This window comes from Myotis lucifugus, unplaced genomic scaffold (genome assembly GCF_000147115.1).
Source record: "Myotis lucifugus unplaced genomic scaffold, Myoluc2.0 scaffold_1787, whole genome shotgun sequence".
NCBI classification, from domain to species: Eukaryota; Metazoa; Chordata; class Mammalia; order Chiroptera; family Vespertilionidae; genus Myotis; species Myotis lucifugus.
Genome location: NW_005872835.1, coordinates 1 through 19,030, shown reverse-complemented (window position 1 = coordinate 19,030; position 19,030 = coordinate 1). Strand labels below are relative to the sequence as shown.

The window sequence follows — 19,030 nt, the reverse complement described above, 5'->3', positions numbered from 1 at the left end:
ATTAAAACTAAGATCATTTTTATCAAAAGTCACCATAACAGCCCAGCTGGTGTGGTTCAGTGGTTGAGCATCAACCTATGAACCATGAGGTCACTGTTTGATTCCTGGTCAGGGCACATACTGGGGTATTTTGGGCTCCATCCCCAGCAGGGGGCATGCAGGAAGCCACCGATCAATGATTCATTCTCATCATTGATGTTTCTCTCTCTCCCTCCCCCTTTCTCTCTAAAATCAATAATAAAAGAAGTCACCATAACATGTAACTACCAGCTACAAATTGCAAGAAGATATTCAACATTTATAAATCCCCACATACATCCGGAAGGAAAAAGACCATCTTGTTAAAAATGAGTAAAAAGGCATGAATACAGGTGGGAGGGTTGCAGCAGGAAACATTGCCGGAGGAGGTAACGTCTGTGATTACAGAGCAGGGGGGCAGGAGGGTGGATAGGGGAGGCCCAGTTGAGGGGGGGCATTAGAAGCTCACCGCTCAGCAGACCCAGGCCACGTCCCTCTACACCTTCCTGGTCAGTATAAACATGACACTTGGCTCTCTGCCTGCCTCTCTCTGGTTCATTCTCCAGTTGGTTCTAAGCTGGGCCGGTAAAGGGAGGAGGCAGTATTAATAGACGCAAATCCCAACAGAAAGGAATCTGGATCGGATTCAGGATGGTTTTGAACAAGCCTGACATGATCTGACTTAAGCCTTTTAGGAGTTCACCCTGGCAGCTCCATGGATGAAAGCTGAGGGATCATTAGCCGGCTTTCGCCATAAGCCAGGACGGTGAGGGCAGGAGGCTGGCTCTGGGAGGGGCGTGGAGGAGTAAGGAGCCTGCAGAACCACCAGGGTTTGCTATTGTGCCGATGGGGAGCGGGAGGGGAGGGGGGAGGAGAAGGAGGCAGGAGCCAAGAATTCAATCAAAAGGGAAGAGAAGTGGATAAGAATGTCTGGGAAGCGAGGTGCCGCTTCAATGGCCCCTTACTGCTTTTTGTAAGGAGTGAATGCTGCTCAGGTCCGAGCAGGCTTGCAGAGCGGGCGCTGGAGACGGCAGTTTGGAGAGACAGCCTGGGGGGGTGGGGGGGGGGGAGCTGTGAGCATATTGCCTCTGAGAGCAGGTGCTGACCCTCCGCCGGCAACGATCAAGGTCCCCTGCCTGCGTTCCCCTGGAGCCGCCGCTCGCCTCGCTCACAAACCCCCATGGGTCACGTGTCACACACACATTTTATTCTGACTACCCGCAGCCCCGGCCCAGAGCCAATACGACATTTACGTCTAAACTAAATGTGGATAAAGTGTCATCCTAGCCTCAGCCCGGCAGGGCAACTTCCTTCCCTATCGTGTTTTAAGGGACGATGACAAATGTAGGAGAAATCCCCCGGTGGCCTTTGCTAAGATAACAACACTGGGAAAGTCTGGATTCAATCCCAGGGTGCAGAGGGCGGCGGACATGGGGGTGCCGGGCGATTGCTCACCGGCCAGTGGAGCCTCTTCAGAGGGGCCACAGGAGGGCGGGGCTCACCCCGTCTTTCGCTCCCTTCCTGTGGTCCCGGGTCCTGAGAGCTGCTGACAGCAAGGCCACAGGCTGTCAGGAAAGAGGTGCCGCATCTGAGCGTTTCTTGGGCAAACGGCCCGACGGCCTGGACTGGGTCCCTGGCGGCCACTCGGCAGCTGTGGCCTCGGACAAGTTCCTCTGAATCTGGAGCTGCAGTTGTTCTGTCTTAAACGTCAACAGATGTCAGTCAGTCTTCTCGCTGGTCCTCACAGGTGGGAAGGGAGACGGGGGGAGCTCTCTGGGGTCTTCTCTGCTAGAAGAGCACTAACCCCGTTCCTGCAATCGCCACCCTCATGGCCTCAAGGCCCCACCTCCTGTACCACCCCAGGAGGGATTAGGTTTCAGCATGTGGATCTGGGGGGACACACACACTCAGCCCGCAGCACCCAGCACAGTGCCCAACGCACCGCACGCGCTCGGCAAAGACCCGCAGGTGACCTTATCCTTCAGTACAAGCCCGCCGGCAGCACACTCCACCCCGGCCCTGACCCCGGAGCGGGACAGGCGTTTGCCGCACGGACGGTGAATGAGTCACCATTCCCCTCCCGCCTCGGTTTCCTCACTAGTAGAGGGAGTAGTGACATGAACTCCCAAGTGTATCAGGAAGATGAAGGAACAGGGAAGGTACCACGTACATGGTGGTTGTCAAATGAACTTGAAAAGCCTGTTCACTGAACTAGAAACCGCATCCGGGGGACTGGCCACCTGACCGTCTTAGAGCTTCCTCGGTTCACAGTTTAAAACGCAAGTTTGTTTACCCTGCAAATGAACAGACATGTGTTTTCAACTGTGAGACAGGACAGCTTGGGTTACTGCTCCCGGGAGGGGAGGACGCCCCCTCGCAGGGCCATGACGCAGAGGGAGGGCGTTAACACAGGAGACGCCCAGCCCGGGGGAGGCTCCACATTCGACAGTCTCTCCTTCCCCAAAGCAAGCAAACAAGCAAGCAAACACATAAACGCACAACGCGTGCACCGGGAACACCGGGCCAACCCTGCCTCCCCGCTCCCCTGACTGAGCCCCAGGAGCTGAGGGACACACGGTCCCCTGCTCCTCCCTGGCCCCGGTGGTCTGAGCTCTGTGGCTGAAGGGAAGGCAGTGCTTCTGGTCAGCCCATTGCTGACAAGGCCCCTCCTGCTGGGTGCGGATGCTCGTCTTCCGCCTGCTCCCCGCCGCCGGCAGCTTTACTTCCACAAATCGGACGTTGTGGGAAGCTCTTCCCCTGCTCCCCCGAAATAATTACAAATCTTTTCCATGGGCCTAGGACCAGAAAGGCCTTATCTTCTTCATTTCTTACCCAGGGAAGTAATGGGTATTTGTGGAAAAGGGAACATCAATGAGCAAATAAGTTTACCAGGTTAAAAAAATGCAAGTTATTTCTTTTTTTTTTAAGTGTTTCTTTACCGCAGGCCTTCTCAGGGCCTTGGGCATACCACTATTCTCATGACTCGGCAGCAGTGGAGACAGAAAAGGTATTTCTAAAACCTACTTGGCCAGGCAAACCTTTTGACAGAAAACTGCAACCATCGTGTGGTGGTGCTCAAGGAACGGATGGAGGAATGCATGGAGTGCCCTCCTCTCCTGCTGAACGCCTGCCTATGCCTCCGGTTGGGCTGGGTCCGTGACAGTGAACTCCACACCTGCTCCCTGTGTCATGGCGTTTGAGCTCTAGTAAGGGAATGACTGACAAGTCAATAAGCCCACAAGTAGAGTTCATATCACACACCATTAAGAATGCAAAAGCACAACAGTTCACATGTAGTTTGAGGCCAGGGTAGGACAAGAAAGTCTCCATGGAAAAGTGCTTGTGATCTGGATGAAAGACTGGCTGAGGTGGACATGCCGAGATGGGTGGAGCAGAAAGAGAGGCGTGGACGAGGGCAAGAGGGCGGGGAGCGCAGGGACCAGGCTGTGGTGCAGGCACAAGGAGGGGCGGGGTGGAAAGCAAGGTACACACAATGGGTCAGGGCACCTAGAGAAAGCCGTGATGATGATGGTGATGGTGATGACAGTGGTGCTGATGGTGGTGATGGTATGATGATGGTAATGGTGATGTTGATGGTGGTGATGATGATGGTGATGTTATGGTGATGGTGGTGATGGTATGGTGATGATGATGGTGGTATGGTGATGATGATGGTGGTGATGGTGGTGATGGGATGATGATGGTGATGATGATGGTAGTGATGATATGGTGATGTTGATGGTGATGGGATGATGGTGATGATGATGGTGATGGGATGATGATGGTGATGATGGTGATGACAATGATGCTGATGGTGATGTGATTATAGTGATGGCGATGACACAGTGGTGGTGATGTGATGATGGTGATGGTGATGATGGGGGGAGGAGAGGGGATAGAAGAGGGAGAAGAAGAAGCTGCTTTGCTGCTGCTGTTAACCATAGTCCCGTGTTTGAACATCCACTATATTCCCACCCCTGTAATGGGTGTTTGACATTTCAGACCTCGTGAAGACTTTCCAAGAACCCTCTGAGGTAGGGAATCCACCCTGTTTCTTAGGGAGGTGGTTAAGAGTATAGGCTTTGGAAGCAGAAATACTTGGGCTCAAACCTGGCTCCCCCACTAACTGGCTGTGTGACACCAGGCAATTTGCTTAACTTCTCTGAACCTCAGCCTCCTTATCTCTAAAATGGGATCTGTAATCTATCTCAAGTTGTTGGCAGCTGACAGATAATATATGGAAAGTGCTTAGCACTGTACCTGATAATTATTTATTTTTAAAAATATATATATTTTTATTGATTTCAGAGAGGAAGGGAGACGGAGAGAGAGATGGAAGCATCAATGATGAGAGAGAATCATTAATATGCTGCCTCCTGCACATCCCCTACTGGGGATAGAGCCCACACCCGGGCATGTGCCCTTGACCAGAATCAAACCCAGGATCCTTCAGTCTGCAGGCCGACCCTCTATCCACTGAGCCAAACTGGCTAGGGCTGTACCTGACATTTAGAAGGTACTAGATAAATGCACACTGATTGGAGAAACACAGGGTCAAGGAGCATAAAGGACTTCCCTGAGGTCACGCAGTTACTAAGTGACAGAGGAGGCACTTGGCGCCCAAGTCACTGCCCATCCCAGAGTAAAGTTACTGATAATGATGACGATGATAAATTACTAATATTCACTGAGAACTTGCTTACTGTCCTGAGCACTTGACATGTATTAATTTATTTCATCTCAACAACTCAATGAGGCAGATACAATTATTATACCCATTCCATAGACGAGGAAACAGAGTTTCGGAGTGGTGTGGTGACTTGAACAGTTTGGAGGTGCTCCCTGTCCTGAAATGAAGGACATGGCTCACTGTAGAGTGAGACAGGGGTTCCCCATATTCATCTTCACTGAGCTGCACACTGCTAAATGGGGCCCCTTTCCTCAGTGCCCCATGCCTGGGGCCTCAGCTCTCCTCCCATTGGCCCTGATCACACTCCATTCCTTTCCTTGATTGCACTTAGGGAACCACATTTGCATACGCATTATCCCTATGTGACAAGATGCTATTTTCGAGGAAATGGCTGCTAGATTGCATAGGTGCTGAGCTGTGGGAGTGTGTTTGGTGAGAGCGCCTGGGAAGGCGCATGAGCTGATTGTCGGCTGAGTCCAGTGGCGCCGGCAGAGCCATGTCCTGGAAACATACCTTGCCAGAGGCAGGTATGTTGTCAGCCTGACCTTTAGCTCAGGTGCCAGGGGGTGGGTTTTATTATCTAAGTTCAGCCAGGTGCCAGGAACGGATGCAATTATCCGGGTTCAGCCAGGAGTGACAATTACAAAGACGCCACAAGAATGAAGAACTGCAGCTTGATCGTTAACCATGATTTCACATAATTTCCTTTGTCTTAAACTCTAGTAACACTTCCTGGGATCATGCTGTATATAATAAATGCACTGCACCGGCTCTGGGTCACTGTCTCTCCATCTGAGGACAGCGTCCCACCTGGTCCCAGCTTTCCCTACTGTCTCTGTGTCTGTCTCTTTCTTTTTCTCAATCCCCCGTCGCCCCTACTCAGGAGTTGTCTGCTCTTGAGCCGTGCTGGTCGCGGCTCGAGAGAGAGAGAGAGAGAGAGAGAGAAACTTACAGTTTGACATTTTAACTTTCCAATGGGAGAGCTTCAATGATGCATAATTTAAGCCTTTTATGAATCATTACATCCAAACCAGGCAGTTGGCCTCTAAAAATTCACATATTTGACCTAAATTCCTTTTGTCAGCACATGGAAACATTGTCCTTGGAGAAAACAGTCCAAGTTTTGGAAGCACAAAGCTATGAGGCCAATTCCCATCTCTGTTTTTTTGTAGCCTTGCAACTCTGGTCCAGACCTTTAAAGTTTCCAACCTATTTCTTATATACAGAACAGGGCTATTCCTACGCGCTTCCATCCCTGCTGCGGACAGAGCTCCTGCTCCAAAGCCAGAATCGCACCTGCGAGTCCCACCAGCTGAGCGGCTCTAATCGAGTCCTGTAGTCTTGCCGGGCCTCAGCTTTTCTCACCTGCAGGCGGGAAACCTCTCATGGTGGGTGTGAAGAGCAAATGTGACAACAACACCAAGTGTTGGTAAGAACTCAACAAATCCAGCCTGTGGCAGGTTCTTATTTGTCTCTGTCAGCAGTGCTGGGTGGTTGCTCATCCTACGCAGCAATTCTGGCTCCTCTTCCTTCCCAGGCACACGATGGAAATGCATTTCCTCACCCCCTGGTGGTTGGATGGAGCCCTGTAACTAGTTCTGAGTTGTGAGCAGAAGTGGGTGTGTCACCTCCGGGCTCAGCTCTCCTTCCTTCTGGCCTTGACCTGGACAGAGGTCAAGGCGTACTGTCAACCCACAGGCCTGGGTCCCTGTAAGGAGCAGGGCCCTCTTGCCAAGCCAGGTTGGATGGGCTGCAACATGAATCACCAGAGACATTTGCTGTTTTAAGCTACTGAGAATCGGGGGTGGGGAGGGTTGTTACTGCAGCAGAGCGTAGCCTGTCCTGACTAATACAGCAGTGCCTGTAACCTAAAATGTTTTATTTTTGAATAAATATACAGTGGGGCCTTGACTTACGAGTGTCCCGACTAACGAGTTTTTCGAGATACAAGCTGTCTCTCGGCCAATTTTTTGCTTTGAGTTGCGAGCTAAAATTCGGGTTACGAGCCAGCTTCAGATACCCCACCGCTAGTTGGCGCAGCAAACGTCACAGTGAACGCCACAACATCAGCCCAGCATCACGTGTCTCACTCGTTCACTTTTTGATTTGATATACGAGTAATTTGAGTTACGAGCTCTGTCACGGAACGAATTAAACTCTTAAGTCAAGGCCCCACTGTATATGAAAGGAATTGGGGATAAAAGAAGGAGGGGAGGGAAAGAAAACGAAATGAAAGGAAGTGTGCAGGTGAGGGACAATGAATATATGACAAATAGCTCCCTCTCTGAACTCCCCGTGCAGGCAGCAGAGACTAAGGACAGTCCTCTTTTCCAAGGAGATAAGACACAGACTCCAATCCTGTCTCAAAATAGTGCTTGGGGCAGCCACGACCGACCAACCGACCGGCCCTTTACCATCGACTAGAAAACAAAGGCCTAGCTTCCCTCCTGGGCCGGGTAGGCGGGCCCTAGGCCTGGAGCACATCCAAAGGGCTTTAGTTCCCCAGGAAACTGGACGTGATGGAGACAGAGTAGGGGAGAGAGGCGTCAGGACAGGTGCTGCGGTGTAAATACTGTAGGTTCTGTGGGCCATTAGGTCTTCGTTAGGGCTCTCAACCCTGCCTTTGTCAGGTGAGAGCAGCTCACACACTGCACACATACACGGCCTGGTTGTGTCCCAGGAACACCGCGTTCACAGAAGCACGGGGCCTGCCGGGTGTGGCCTACAAGCCGTGGTTTGCAGACCCCACCAAGACTGAACACCGGAAACGCCTCCAGCCGTTTGGACCAGCGGGGCTGAAATGGGCTGGGCCTGCGATGCGTGGTGGTGCAGGGAGGAACTGGCCAGGGCGGGAGGATGATGTACAGAGAATTAAGGAGAAGAGAGCAGACTTTGTAGAAGCAGAAGAGGAGAGGAGGGGGAGAAGACAGGCAATGGGAACTCGAAGATGAAGGCGCTCCAGGCCCGAGGCCCAACCCGTCCCCTCCCAGACACCTGGCTCCGCTCCTCCTGGTGTGGGGTCTCTGACTCCTGCAGAACAGTTCTGGCGGATGCTGTCTCGTTTCCATGGAAACAGAGCTGGGTTTATAAAAATGCCCCACAGATGGGCCTTGTTATACCCCCTCCACGGCGCTGCCACGCCGCGCCTGTGTGCATGACTCACCCCCAGTCGTGTTTCAGCTCCCGAGCCTCCCCTCGCCAGCCCCCACCCGCCAGGCCACCGGCTACCGTCACCGCCAGGCAGTGAGTGTGTTCTGGAAGATACCGCTGTATAAGCGCAGGATTGGAGAACTGGGGGGGGGGGAGGTCTCTCCCAGCGAGAACCAGGACGAACCACTGACCACATGACTGTGCCAAGAAGGGCAGCGGCCCACAGCGCAGCTGCAGAACAAGGGGCCACCGGGCGTGAGTATTGAGCACCATCTTCCTGCAGACACACTCTCTCTCTCTCTCTCTCTCTCTCTCTCTCTCTCTCTGCCTCTCTCTCTCTCTCTGTCTCTCTTATACACACACACACATACACACACATGCACGCACACACACAGAGTCGCCTGCCCTCCTGCTGGGCCCTCTCTGTTGAGGGACAGTCACGGGCCGCAGGGATTTCTGACGGACTGACCACCAGAGAAGGAGGCACGGCTCTTGCTGGAACCAAAGGGCTTTGCTGGCCTGAGTTTTGGCTTCTCTGCTGGGCGTGAGGACAGGAGAAGGTATCTGCCCAGGCTACACCCAGCTCCCTAGCACTGTCACAGGCGTGAGAAGGAAGCAGCCCAGGGCACGCCAGCATAAGCCAGTTGCTTTAACACTAGACAGATTTTCGATCCAATCCCCGGGAGAGAGCCCCTGCCCGCCCACTCTACCACATCGCAGAACGTTGAGGGCCTTCCCCCAACCCTCACATCTCCCTAAAAGGGAGAAGACGCCCATTCAGTTGCTCAGAGCCTGGCATTCACTCGCTGGCCCTCAACACCAAGCCTGCCGCCGATTCTGCACGCACGCAGCTGGGGTGGGGTCCGGCCACTATGCCCTGCACCATTCACCCGCCCGCTTGGTGACGAAGGGCTGAGCAGCCCAACAGTTTCTCAAGCCTGGCCGCCCTTACGGTCATCTGGGGAGCTTTCCAGCGATGACACCTGGCCCTCCTCTCCGCTCGACAGTGACCGGGAGAGTGGGTCCCCGCGCCACATTGGGAAAGCCGGCCCTGCGACCTGGCCCTCACAGAGGTCAGAGCACCGAGGGGCAGCTGGCAAGTACACTCAGGGTCTGCTCGCCACGACTCTTCCTATTTCTGCAGCCACATGTGGGTTCGTGGACCCCCATTGAGATCTGAGCTGGAGGAAGAAGGTTCCAATTGGCCTCGAGTCCAAGCCAAGCTTCCCAGACCTGAACCACGCAACGAGGTGCGGATTCTGCCGAGATGTCAATAAAGCAGCACTCTCACGTCTGGCTCAGCATCCCTGCGGGCTGTTCCATCGCGGACCCTGGAGGAGGCCGGCAGCTTGGGAGGCCCGGGCGCCTTGGCTTGCCCCGCCCACCCCTACCCCCCAGCAGTGGTGGTCTCAACCACTTTCTAAGCAGAAGAGCTGATTTCAGAAGATCTGAGCCAGTTCCACAAGTGACTGTAGGTGGCTTACAACATAGACAACAAAGTGATGATAAAAATAGACACAGATCTGGGACCGAGGAATTTCAACGTCAAGTGGACAGCAAGGCAATTTCCAAAGCAGCGCGGGGAAAGGCAGAGCCACAGGCAGCCGGAGATGAACTCACACCCCAAGGAGCGAACCATCTTCCATGCGTCCAGAGCTCAGGTGTCGTCTCACTCAACAGTGAGACTAATCTAAGAAACGGACCTTAGTCCCATTTTACAGATGGTGAAACTGAGTCCCCACAGGCTGTCGCCAGTCCAGCAGCCAGTGACCTGATGACCCTCCAATCCAGGCCTCCCAGTCGGGGGACTCTCTATTCTTATGGCCCCACGGGCCTCGCTAAAAGGGGTTAGCTCTGAGCTGCTGTTCTGCCAGAGGGGACAGGATGACACAATCAGACACACAACTTTCATTATGAGAATGAGGAAAAGCTCCTCCCACCTCCCCCAAGAACCAACTTCATAGAAAGCATCACTCCGGTAGCATCAGAGAAAGCTTCATGGATGAGTGGTGGGCAGGGTTTTGTGGTTCAAAGAGGAGCTCACCGGGAGAACAGGGCTGGGAGAGTGGAACAGCACGTGCAAAGACTTGGACAGCGGCCTGAAAGCGCGTGGTGTGGGAGCCCCGAGGAGCTGAGCACCGGGGGAGGACGGCGTGAGGATAACGAATTAACTAACCGTAAAGCTCAGTGGAGTTAAAAACCAAAGACAGCGAAGAGGAAGTATAACTTAAAGAAGAAGAATAAAATCTGACCACGGCGGGCTCCCCTAATTTGGAACTCGCAGTAATGCAGAGGCACAGGAAGCCTTTGAGGAGCTGGTTTATCATGTAAGCAAGACCGGGGCCACCCATAGGTTTGCCAATGTTCAGGAAAGCACGGTCACATAGCAACAGACATGCTAATGCAAACACTGAATAAACTCATTAAAACCGTCCCCACGGTACCCTCCTGTCTACACCTCATTAGGCTTCCTACTTCCTCCACATCGCGGTTGTGCCTGCCTCCCCCGGGCGGTTTCTGCCCAAATAACCACCTGCTTCCTTAATTGAAAAGATGCTTGTCGCACTCCCTGACTTTAGCTGGACTTGCGGCCGAAGAGGGCGCCTCTGCCACCTTTTCTGAATTACAACGTCCCCGCGCGATCTGCATGAGACCCAAGACTCCTTCGAGATTAACATCCAGCCGCAAAGCCTGTGCCTGGCTCGGCTTCGTCAGAAACCTCATTCCTCCCCGTACAGGCCTCCAGGGTGTGGTCAACGGGGATCGTCAGCGTGGTTTAGACTGATTCTCTTTCGCGGCGCCTCGTGTGGAGTGCGTAACGAGGAGGGAAATGGGGATGAGCCACCACGGATAGCACTGTGCACGGCAGGGGCTTTACTCCACCAGACACCAGCGCTGCCACCGTGTCTCCCGCCAAACCTGCGCCACCCACACGCAAAGGGAGGACGCGGTGTTCGGACCGGACGTGAGGGCTGAGCTCCTGGGCTCACGTGGCCCCTCCGCCCACTGCTTCCTTCGTCCTCGCTCCTGCTCCCCACCCCCTGCTTCTCCTTCGGGAGGCAGGATGATGTCATCGCCGGGATGGTCAGGATGAAGTGTGGACCATGTGGCTGAACGTGTGTGGAGTCCCTTCCTCCTGCCATGCCGGCCGCCCTGATCTTCCCCAGGCAGTGACTGTAAGGTTTTCAAACATTCATTCACAGAGACCTCAATGAACTCATGGCCCATCATTTGCTTAAAAAAAAAAAATCAGTCTCACTGGGAACCAAAGACACGTGTCGTGAAGGACTACAGGTTCCATCTTTTTTTGTCCATCACGTGACCGACGAGGAAGGGAGAAAAGGCCTCCGTAGAGATGCTGGTCAAGGGGTCCCATCCGAGGTGCAACTTCACAGTCCGTCTCAAAAACCTTCTGGTCCAGTGCGTTGGCTTCTAAGAATTAACACTGTAAGCGAATGATCAGGGAAGCAGAGTTTTATAATCCTGATAACGGCTGATTTCAGATGGAACCCTTTTGGGTGCCACACCCTCACTTTATATAGATTGTGTGGCGTCCGCACCGTGTGGAGCAGGGATGGTCCGTCATGAGAAGCGGTTAGGAAGACACGGGCCAGCACAGGAAACACGCTACAGAGCGAAACCAACTCACAGAGAAGACACAGCGGACTTTCGATGTTGCAGCTGCTGCCATCGTTACATCGTTATTTGCTGAACAAACAGCACGTGTCCCTCCGTGAAGCAGAACAAAGTGGGATTCGTTCCGGGAGGATGAGGCACTGTTGGCACATTGACTAGCACCACTAACCACGGTCCAAGATCGAGGAACCCAAACACCTGAGCACCACGGCGACTCCTCAAAAGGCAGCAAGTCAATTTCAAAGTCAATTCCAGAGATTTAAACCCCCGGGAACGTGAGAATGAAAGGATAACGCTGGTTGTCTATGCAGCCAAACGGGCCAGGTCGGAGGTGTGACCTTGGCAGGCCGGGGCCGTGCCCTCTGCACTCAGTTATCCATCCGTTCATTCCGCCCGTATTTCTGGGAGCATCTACCCACCCGTTACCCTGGAAGGCACAGCCAGGAAGGGAACGTGGTGTGGGGGACAGGGGAGATCAACAGGCTCCACCTTGGCCTTCCCGGGCCCGGGGACCAGGCTTCTGAGCGGTGGGAGAATGAGACGTGCAGCCCCTGGAGTTGGGCACAGCAGACGCATCGCCTGGGATCCGGTAGCAGGAAGAACGGCCCTCGAGGTCCCTTGGGGTCGGTTTTCTAAGAAGATGACCCTGTTTTAGACAGAAGACCTTGCAAATCCCCCACTCTGCCCTCAGGACCAACGTGGCCCTTACATGGACACCGTCAATGGCCGTCACTGCACACACTGTTCTCACCACAGGAGCACACGAGGCCGTAGACCCGAACAGCACCTCCCTGAGAGCAGACGGGACCACACTCTGCTTTCTATGCGTAACCCTTGACTTCCCAGGGGCTGCGGCCTCTGCCTGGGGGAGAGGGAGCGGTGCTGGGAGCAGCCAGGACTCCTCTCCTATACCCGAGGGTGCCCGTCATGGCCTGGGGCACAGCCGTGCCCATGGATGTGGAACAGAACACTTTAACCATGAATGTGCCACCGTTGGTTTTACAAGTTGACGTTGATTTTCACGAAGCATCTAATTCCTTTTGATTCAATCACCGTCTGGGTCACCCGTCCCTGGCTCTGCTTGGGCCCAGTTGTGTTTTTCATCCTCACTGGAGGATGTTTATTGATTTCAGAGAAAGATAAGGAAGGGGGAGAGAGAGAAACATCGAAATGTCGATGTGAGAAACATCAATTAGTTGCCTCCTGTATGCACTTCGACCATGGATCAAACCCACAACCTGGGTATGTGTCCTGCCGGGAATCGAACCCCAGCCTTTGGTGATGGGACGACGCTCCAACCGAGCCACCTGGCCGGGGCTGCTGGGGCCGTTTTCAGCCAGAGAGCAGGTGGGGGGCCTGTTGAATCTCAGACCCACAGAGCAGGAGACGATCTAGGCTCCTGGCTACTTAGATGGGTCAGCAGCAAAAGCCTGTCCTTAAAGGAGACCAGAGGGGGAGCACTCGCCCATCACAGCGGGAATGCAGAGCGGCAGGAAGGGCGCCTGGCCCCAGGGCGGTCAACCCGTCAGCCCCAGGGACACGCAGGACCTCCCTGGACCCCCCTGGGCTCTGTGGAAACTGGGGAACCAGACGGCAGAGTCTAAGGCTGTGGCTCACTGCAGCCCCAGAAGGAAAGGGGCTAGACCTCCACGACAGGTCTGCTCCCCTCTGAAACGCCTTCCCAATTCAACACCTTCTACCGCGTCCGCCAGAAGAATGAAGGCTCTGGCGAGAGACCGCTGGGTGCGAATCCTGGCTCCACACCCTGTACACCGTGGGGCCCTGCACAATCCCTCGCTCAGCTTCTCCGAGCCTCAGTTTCCCCATCTGCAATGACACCTGCAACGGGGATCCGCTGTCCACCGTCAGTGCCACGAAATCCGGAAGGTGCCACTTCCTCGGGGAGTCTCCCTGATGCCACAGAGGGAGGCCGAGGTTCCTTTCGTTCACGGCCGCAGACCTGCCTGGGCACTTCCTTCTCGGCACTTGCCAGACCTTGAATTCCACATCTTTTTCTTTTTCTCTCTTCTTTTAAAAAATATATTTTATTGACTTTTTACAGCGAGGAAGAGAGAGGGATAGAGAGTTAGAAACATCGATGAGAGAGAAACATCGATCAGCTACCTCCTGCATACTTCCTACTGGGGATGTGCCCGCAACCAAGGCACATGCCCTTGATCGGAATCAAACCTGGGACCTTTCAGTCCGCAGGCCGACGCTCTATCCACTGAGCCAAACCGGTCAGGGATCCACGTCTTTTTCTCATTATCTGATGGTTGCTGTCTCCCTGTTTAGATCGGAAGAGGCGATACTGGCCCGGGGGAGGCCATGTCTGTGGCTCTGCACTTATCGCCAGCCCTGACGACAGCGCCCGGCACGGAAAAGGGACTTAACAGAGGTGTGGAGTGAATGAGTGGCTGTGGAGGGGGAGCAGTGGCGGCACTAGTGGCGGGCAGGTCCACCCCTTCACGGGCCGTGACCCCCTTGGCCTCTGTTGTCTCCCTGTGAAATAATGAAGCAAAGCGCTCACCGGCAGAGCCTGGTGAGGAAAGAACGGGACCCGTGGGAAGCACGTAGCACAGTGCCAGGCACCCAGCATGACATGCTCCATGGTTAGGGAACCGGCCCCACACCGAAGGGCTGAGGGTTTGATTCCTGGTCTAGGGCACGGACCTGGGTTACAGGTTTGATCCCTGGCCCTGGTCAGGGTGCATGTGGGAACTAACCATAAAAGAGAAAAAAAACAGTCACTTTCCTGGCATTTCCTCTCAAATGTGCTCTAGGTCAGGTGGTTTGGGGGTCAAAACCCACTTGCTCAGCCCGGGTCCAGATGGGCCACATCATTTCTGTTGGGTTCAGGAAACTGAGGGTTCTATTGCATTTTGGTTCCAGGTCAGTGCAGGTCAGTGTGAGCGAGGAACCAGGGGAGCAGCCCCACATGGCCCCCCGCATCCAGTGTGTGGGGGGAGGGAGGGCTTTGTTTAGCCAGCACTTCCCCACAGGCACCTGCTCAGCACTGCCCGATGCTGAGACGTGGTTCTGGTGCTGGAAACAGGGTCCCTGCCCTTGTGGTGGGCCATAGACAGTGGTGCCACCACCATGAAGCAGGAAGTGTGGGGTGCACTTCCCAATTGCTCACGGGCCAAGCCCAGTCCCAGTGCAGAACACGCAGGAGAGCGTGAGGAACAGTCACGGCAGTGGGCACAGGCAGGAGGCGCGTTGGGGCAGAAAGTAGGGAAGCAGAGCACCCGGAAGACTGTGGGCGGGTCCAAGGTGAGTCCTGGCTCTGCCCTATGACCTCGGGCAAACCCCACACCCGCCCTGATTGACAGCTGAGTCCCCCATTCACCCACGGGAATCTCCTGATGCACCAGGGCCCAGCCCCCAGCCCCACCATCTCTGAGCCCTGTTTTTGCACCGCTCCACCCCGCTGACCCTCTGGACGTCAGGATGCAGGCTTACCCATCGTATAACCCACACGCACAGCCCCGCGCCTGTGCCCTTAAGCATAACAAACCTACGTCACTTAAAGATAAACCTGGCATCGTGGACGCACATGCTGAAGTCACCGCCGACATCAACAAATCCTGGAATAGCAAAGGGTGAGAAAAGGACCCTGGACAAGACAGCATCACCTCCCGTCCCCTTTCCTAGAGGGGGTTACCATGGCGATGGAGACTAACGGGAACGGGAAAACTCCACAAGCATTTTCCATCTCTATGTCGGAGATGGGCCGGGGCATCACCTGACTGAGGACACGGTGGACATTCATAATCTCTGTGTATCTGTAATGGACCCCAGGACCCCACGGACAGTGACTACGCAGGATGTACATCAGAGAGCAGAGGCGCAGAACGAACCGCCGGTCTGTCTTCCTCCCTCACCGTGAGCTTCCTCCCTCACCCGTGAGCTCTGTAAGGGTGGGGAGGGCTGTCTCACTCACTGTTCTAGCACCAGCGTCTGGCACGGTGTTTGGCGCATCATAAACCCTTAACAAATGTGGAATGCATTAACTTCTTGAAGGCAGATGCCGGGAATAAGGAGAGGAATAAGGCTTGGTCCCTTTCCCCACGCGGCTCACCGCTAAGGGAGGGAACAGACACACAAACAGGTACACGTGACCGAGCTGCCCGCACTGCCACGGAGTCCAGGAGAAGGCGCTGCTGGTGGGGCGTGGCGGCAGTGCGAAGGGCGCTGACGGAGGAGGCAGCGCCTGGACAAAAACTTCAAGAAGGCAGGAGGCACGCTACTTCTGCTCGTCTCTGTGACCTCAGATGTTAAGACAGTGCCTGGCACCCAAGATGAGACCAATAAATACCTATTTACCCAGCCGGCGTGGCTCAGTGGTTGAGTGTGGGCCTATGAACCAGGAGGTCCCGGTTCACTCCCCAGTCAAGGCACATGCCCGGTTGTGGGTTCGATTCCCAGTGTGGGGCGTGCAGGAGGCAGTCCATCAATGATTCTCTCTCATTACTGATGATTCTGTCTCTCTCTCCCTCTCCCTTCCTCTCTGAAATCAACAAAAACAAAAAAATAAAAAAGAATTGAGCAGAAGCTTTTAAAGAAACACCTATTTAATGCATGAGCACGTGGGAGGTGAAGTCCTCACAGGGGCAAAGGGGAGAGAGTGTTTCTAGCAGAAGGAACAGCATGTGCAAAGGCCTGGAGAGATGCCAACGGCGAGATGAATTACAGGTGCCGCCAACCAGGCAGGATGGCCAGGACACACATGCGGCAAGATCGTAGCAGGTGTCAGGAGGAGGGACCGATGTCATGTCCACGGCCAGGGCCTGGAGAGACACTTACCCTGTGGGCTTTGGGAGCCACTAGGGCAGTGATGGCGAACCTATGACACGCGGGTCAGAGGTGACATGTGAACTCATTTTTTTGGTTGATTTTTCTTTGTTAAATGGCATTGAAATATATAAAATAAATATCAAAAATATAAGTATTTGTTTTACTATGGTTGCAAATATCAAAAAATTTCTATATGTGACACGGCACCAGAGTTAAGTTAGGGTTTTTCAAAATGCCGACATGCCGAGCTCAAAAGGTTCGCCATCACTGCACGAGGGTTCTACACGGACGAGGGGAGGGCTCAGGTGTGCACCTGTAAGATCTGCCCCGCGCTCTGGACTAAATGTCTGTGTCCTGCAAAAATGTACACATCGGAGTCCAGTTCCCAGTGTGAAAGTAGCTGATGTGGGGCCTTTGGGGGTGATCAGGTCCTGAGGGTGGAGCCCTCAGCATGAGATTAATGCCCTTTTTATCCTATATAACAAAAGGCTAATATGCAAATCAACCGAACAGCGGAACGACGGGTCGCTATGACGCACACTGACCACCAGGGAGCAGACGTTCAACGCAGGAGCTGCCCCCTGGTGGTCAGTGCGCTACCACAGGGGGAGCACCACCCAGCCAGAAGCCAGGCTCACGGCTGGCGAGAGCAGCAGTGGTGGCGGGAGCCTCTCCTGTCTCCACAGCAGCACTAAGGATATCTGACTGCCAGGCCTAAGTCATCATTCAGACATCCCCCAAGGGCTACCAGACTGCGAGAGGGCACAGGCTGGGCTGAGAGACCCCCTGAGTGCACGAATTTCATGCACCAGGCCTCTAGTGTGTATGTATGTGTGTGCATATATATATATATATATATATATATATATATATATATGTATATATATATATATATGGAATGCTTCACGAATTTGTGTGTCATCCTTGCCCAGGGACATGCTAATCTTCTCTGTATCGTTCCAATGTTTAGTATATGTGCTGCTGAAGCGAGCACGATTTGTGCCCTTTTAAGAGGTGATAAGAGAGAGCTCCCTCTCTCTCTCCCAGGTGAGGTCACAGCAGGAAGACAGTCATCTCTACACCAGAAAAGGGTGCTCATCAGACAGCGACCACGCTGTCAGACTACCAGGCTCAGGACTGTGAGAAATAAAGGCTGCTGGCTAAGCCACCAGCCGTGGGCACCTGTTGTGGTGGCCGGACTGGACTGAGGCACCCTGAGGAGGGCACCCAGGTGATGGGCAGCTGGGCAGCTGTTGGGAGGCTGCAGCAATCGTCAAGGCCAACGATGGTTATTGTCATGGGAATGAGGCTGCGCAGCACCTGGCGGTTATTTGTAAAGGACGTGTATCCTTCCGCCACGGTTCCCGGGGCTGCCGGTCTCTGTCCTCCCCACTCCTGCCCCCAGCGGCCCAGCCCAGCTGCCCCTTTAAACACCTCATATAGTTTTACTTTAGGCAAAGGTCTCGATGCCTTAAAAAAATTAGCCACTAATTTAAGTGGTTCTGCCTTGGCCTAGAGGGGCACAAAGTACTCTGTGTCTTGACTCAGTCCATTGCTACTCAGGGAAGGTTCTAGAAAGATACGCTGGTGATGAGAACTGTGTAATCTGATTCCAGGCATCTGTTCTCACCCAATCCTGCCAGGTATTCACGCCCACCGTTGCTTCAGCAGTAAGGTGGGCAGGGCAGGCACATGCCCAATTTTTAAAAAATATATTTTTTTACTGATTTCAGAGGGGGAGATAGAAACATCAATGATGAGAGAGAATCATTGACCGGCTGCCTCCTGCATACCCCCACTGGGGATGGGGCCCGAAACCCAGGTATGTGCCCTGACCGGAAATGGAACCATGACCTCCTGGTTCATAGGTCGACATTCAACCACTGAGCCACACCAGCCAGGCAGGCACATGCCCTATTTTAAACAAAACATTTTAACAGCTAGTCTAGTAAATATAACCAATCAGGAAGTAGAACTGGATTCTGAAAACACAGTCTGAAAACACACGTGAACTACCTACCCACTGCCATTTAACCAGGATAAAAACCTGGTACTAAAACCTCAGGCCTCATCTTGCAGAGTCAGCGGTGCTCATGCCCCTGCTAAGAGAGGATGAGTCAGCAAGTCGTCCAGCCAGAGGCTGGCCTGAAGGACACGTGCTCACGACAGCAGCCCCAAGGGGGTCCCTGGTGCCGCGGTCAACTCACACCCGGGACCGTGCGGGCCCTTGCTGTGGATTGCCTCCTTTGGTCCTTACAGCATCCCTGCGACGGAGTTACCCTTTAGTCAACCTTACTGACGACCTGGAGACCCCATCCCCAGAAGCAGTCACATTGGGGGTTAGGGCTTCAACATAGGAATGGGGGAGGGGACACCAATTAGCGCATAGCAGCCTCTCAGCCTGCAGGGGGCAGAAGCATGGAGATCAGACCCCTAGCCAAGTGCTGGAACTCCCCCATCCCCCTCCCCTCCTCTCCAGGGCTCCCACTGACCCCCTCACACCCCAGCATGGGGTCCGATTGTTTCCTTCCCTTCCTCCTTCGTCCTGGTTGTCATAAGCCCGAGAGTACAAAACAGCTCTGCTTCAGGACGCATGAAAAATTGCTCTGAGAACTCAACTTGGGCCGTCACAGGCTTGGGAGCACCCATCACTCATCCTTTAGAGACAAAGAAAGTTGTCACGAGACAAGCCATGGCCCGGCCTTCGCCTGCGCCCGCTACAGAGCAAGTCAGCGAAAT

The 19,030-nt window shown here is 54.0% G+C and overlaps 1 non-coding gene across 1 annotated transcript; it reads right to left on the bottom strand.

Annotated features, from left to right (window-relative positions):
- Nucleotides 1–17,178: 17,178 nt before the first annotated feature.
- LOC111824492 lies at nt 17,179–17,285 on the bottom strand. Its single transcript, XR_002827577.1, has one exon. It is a non-coding gene; the product is annotated as a U6 spliceosomal RNA (small nuclear RNA).
- Nucleotides 17,286–19,030: the final 1,745 nt, after the last annotated feature.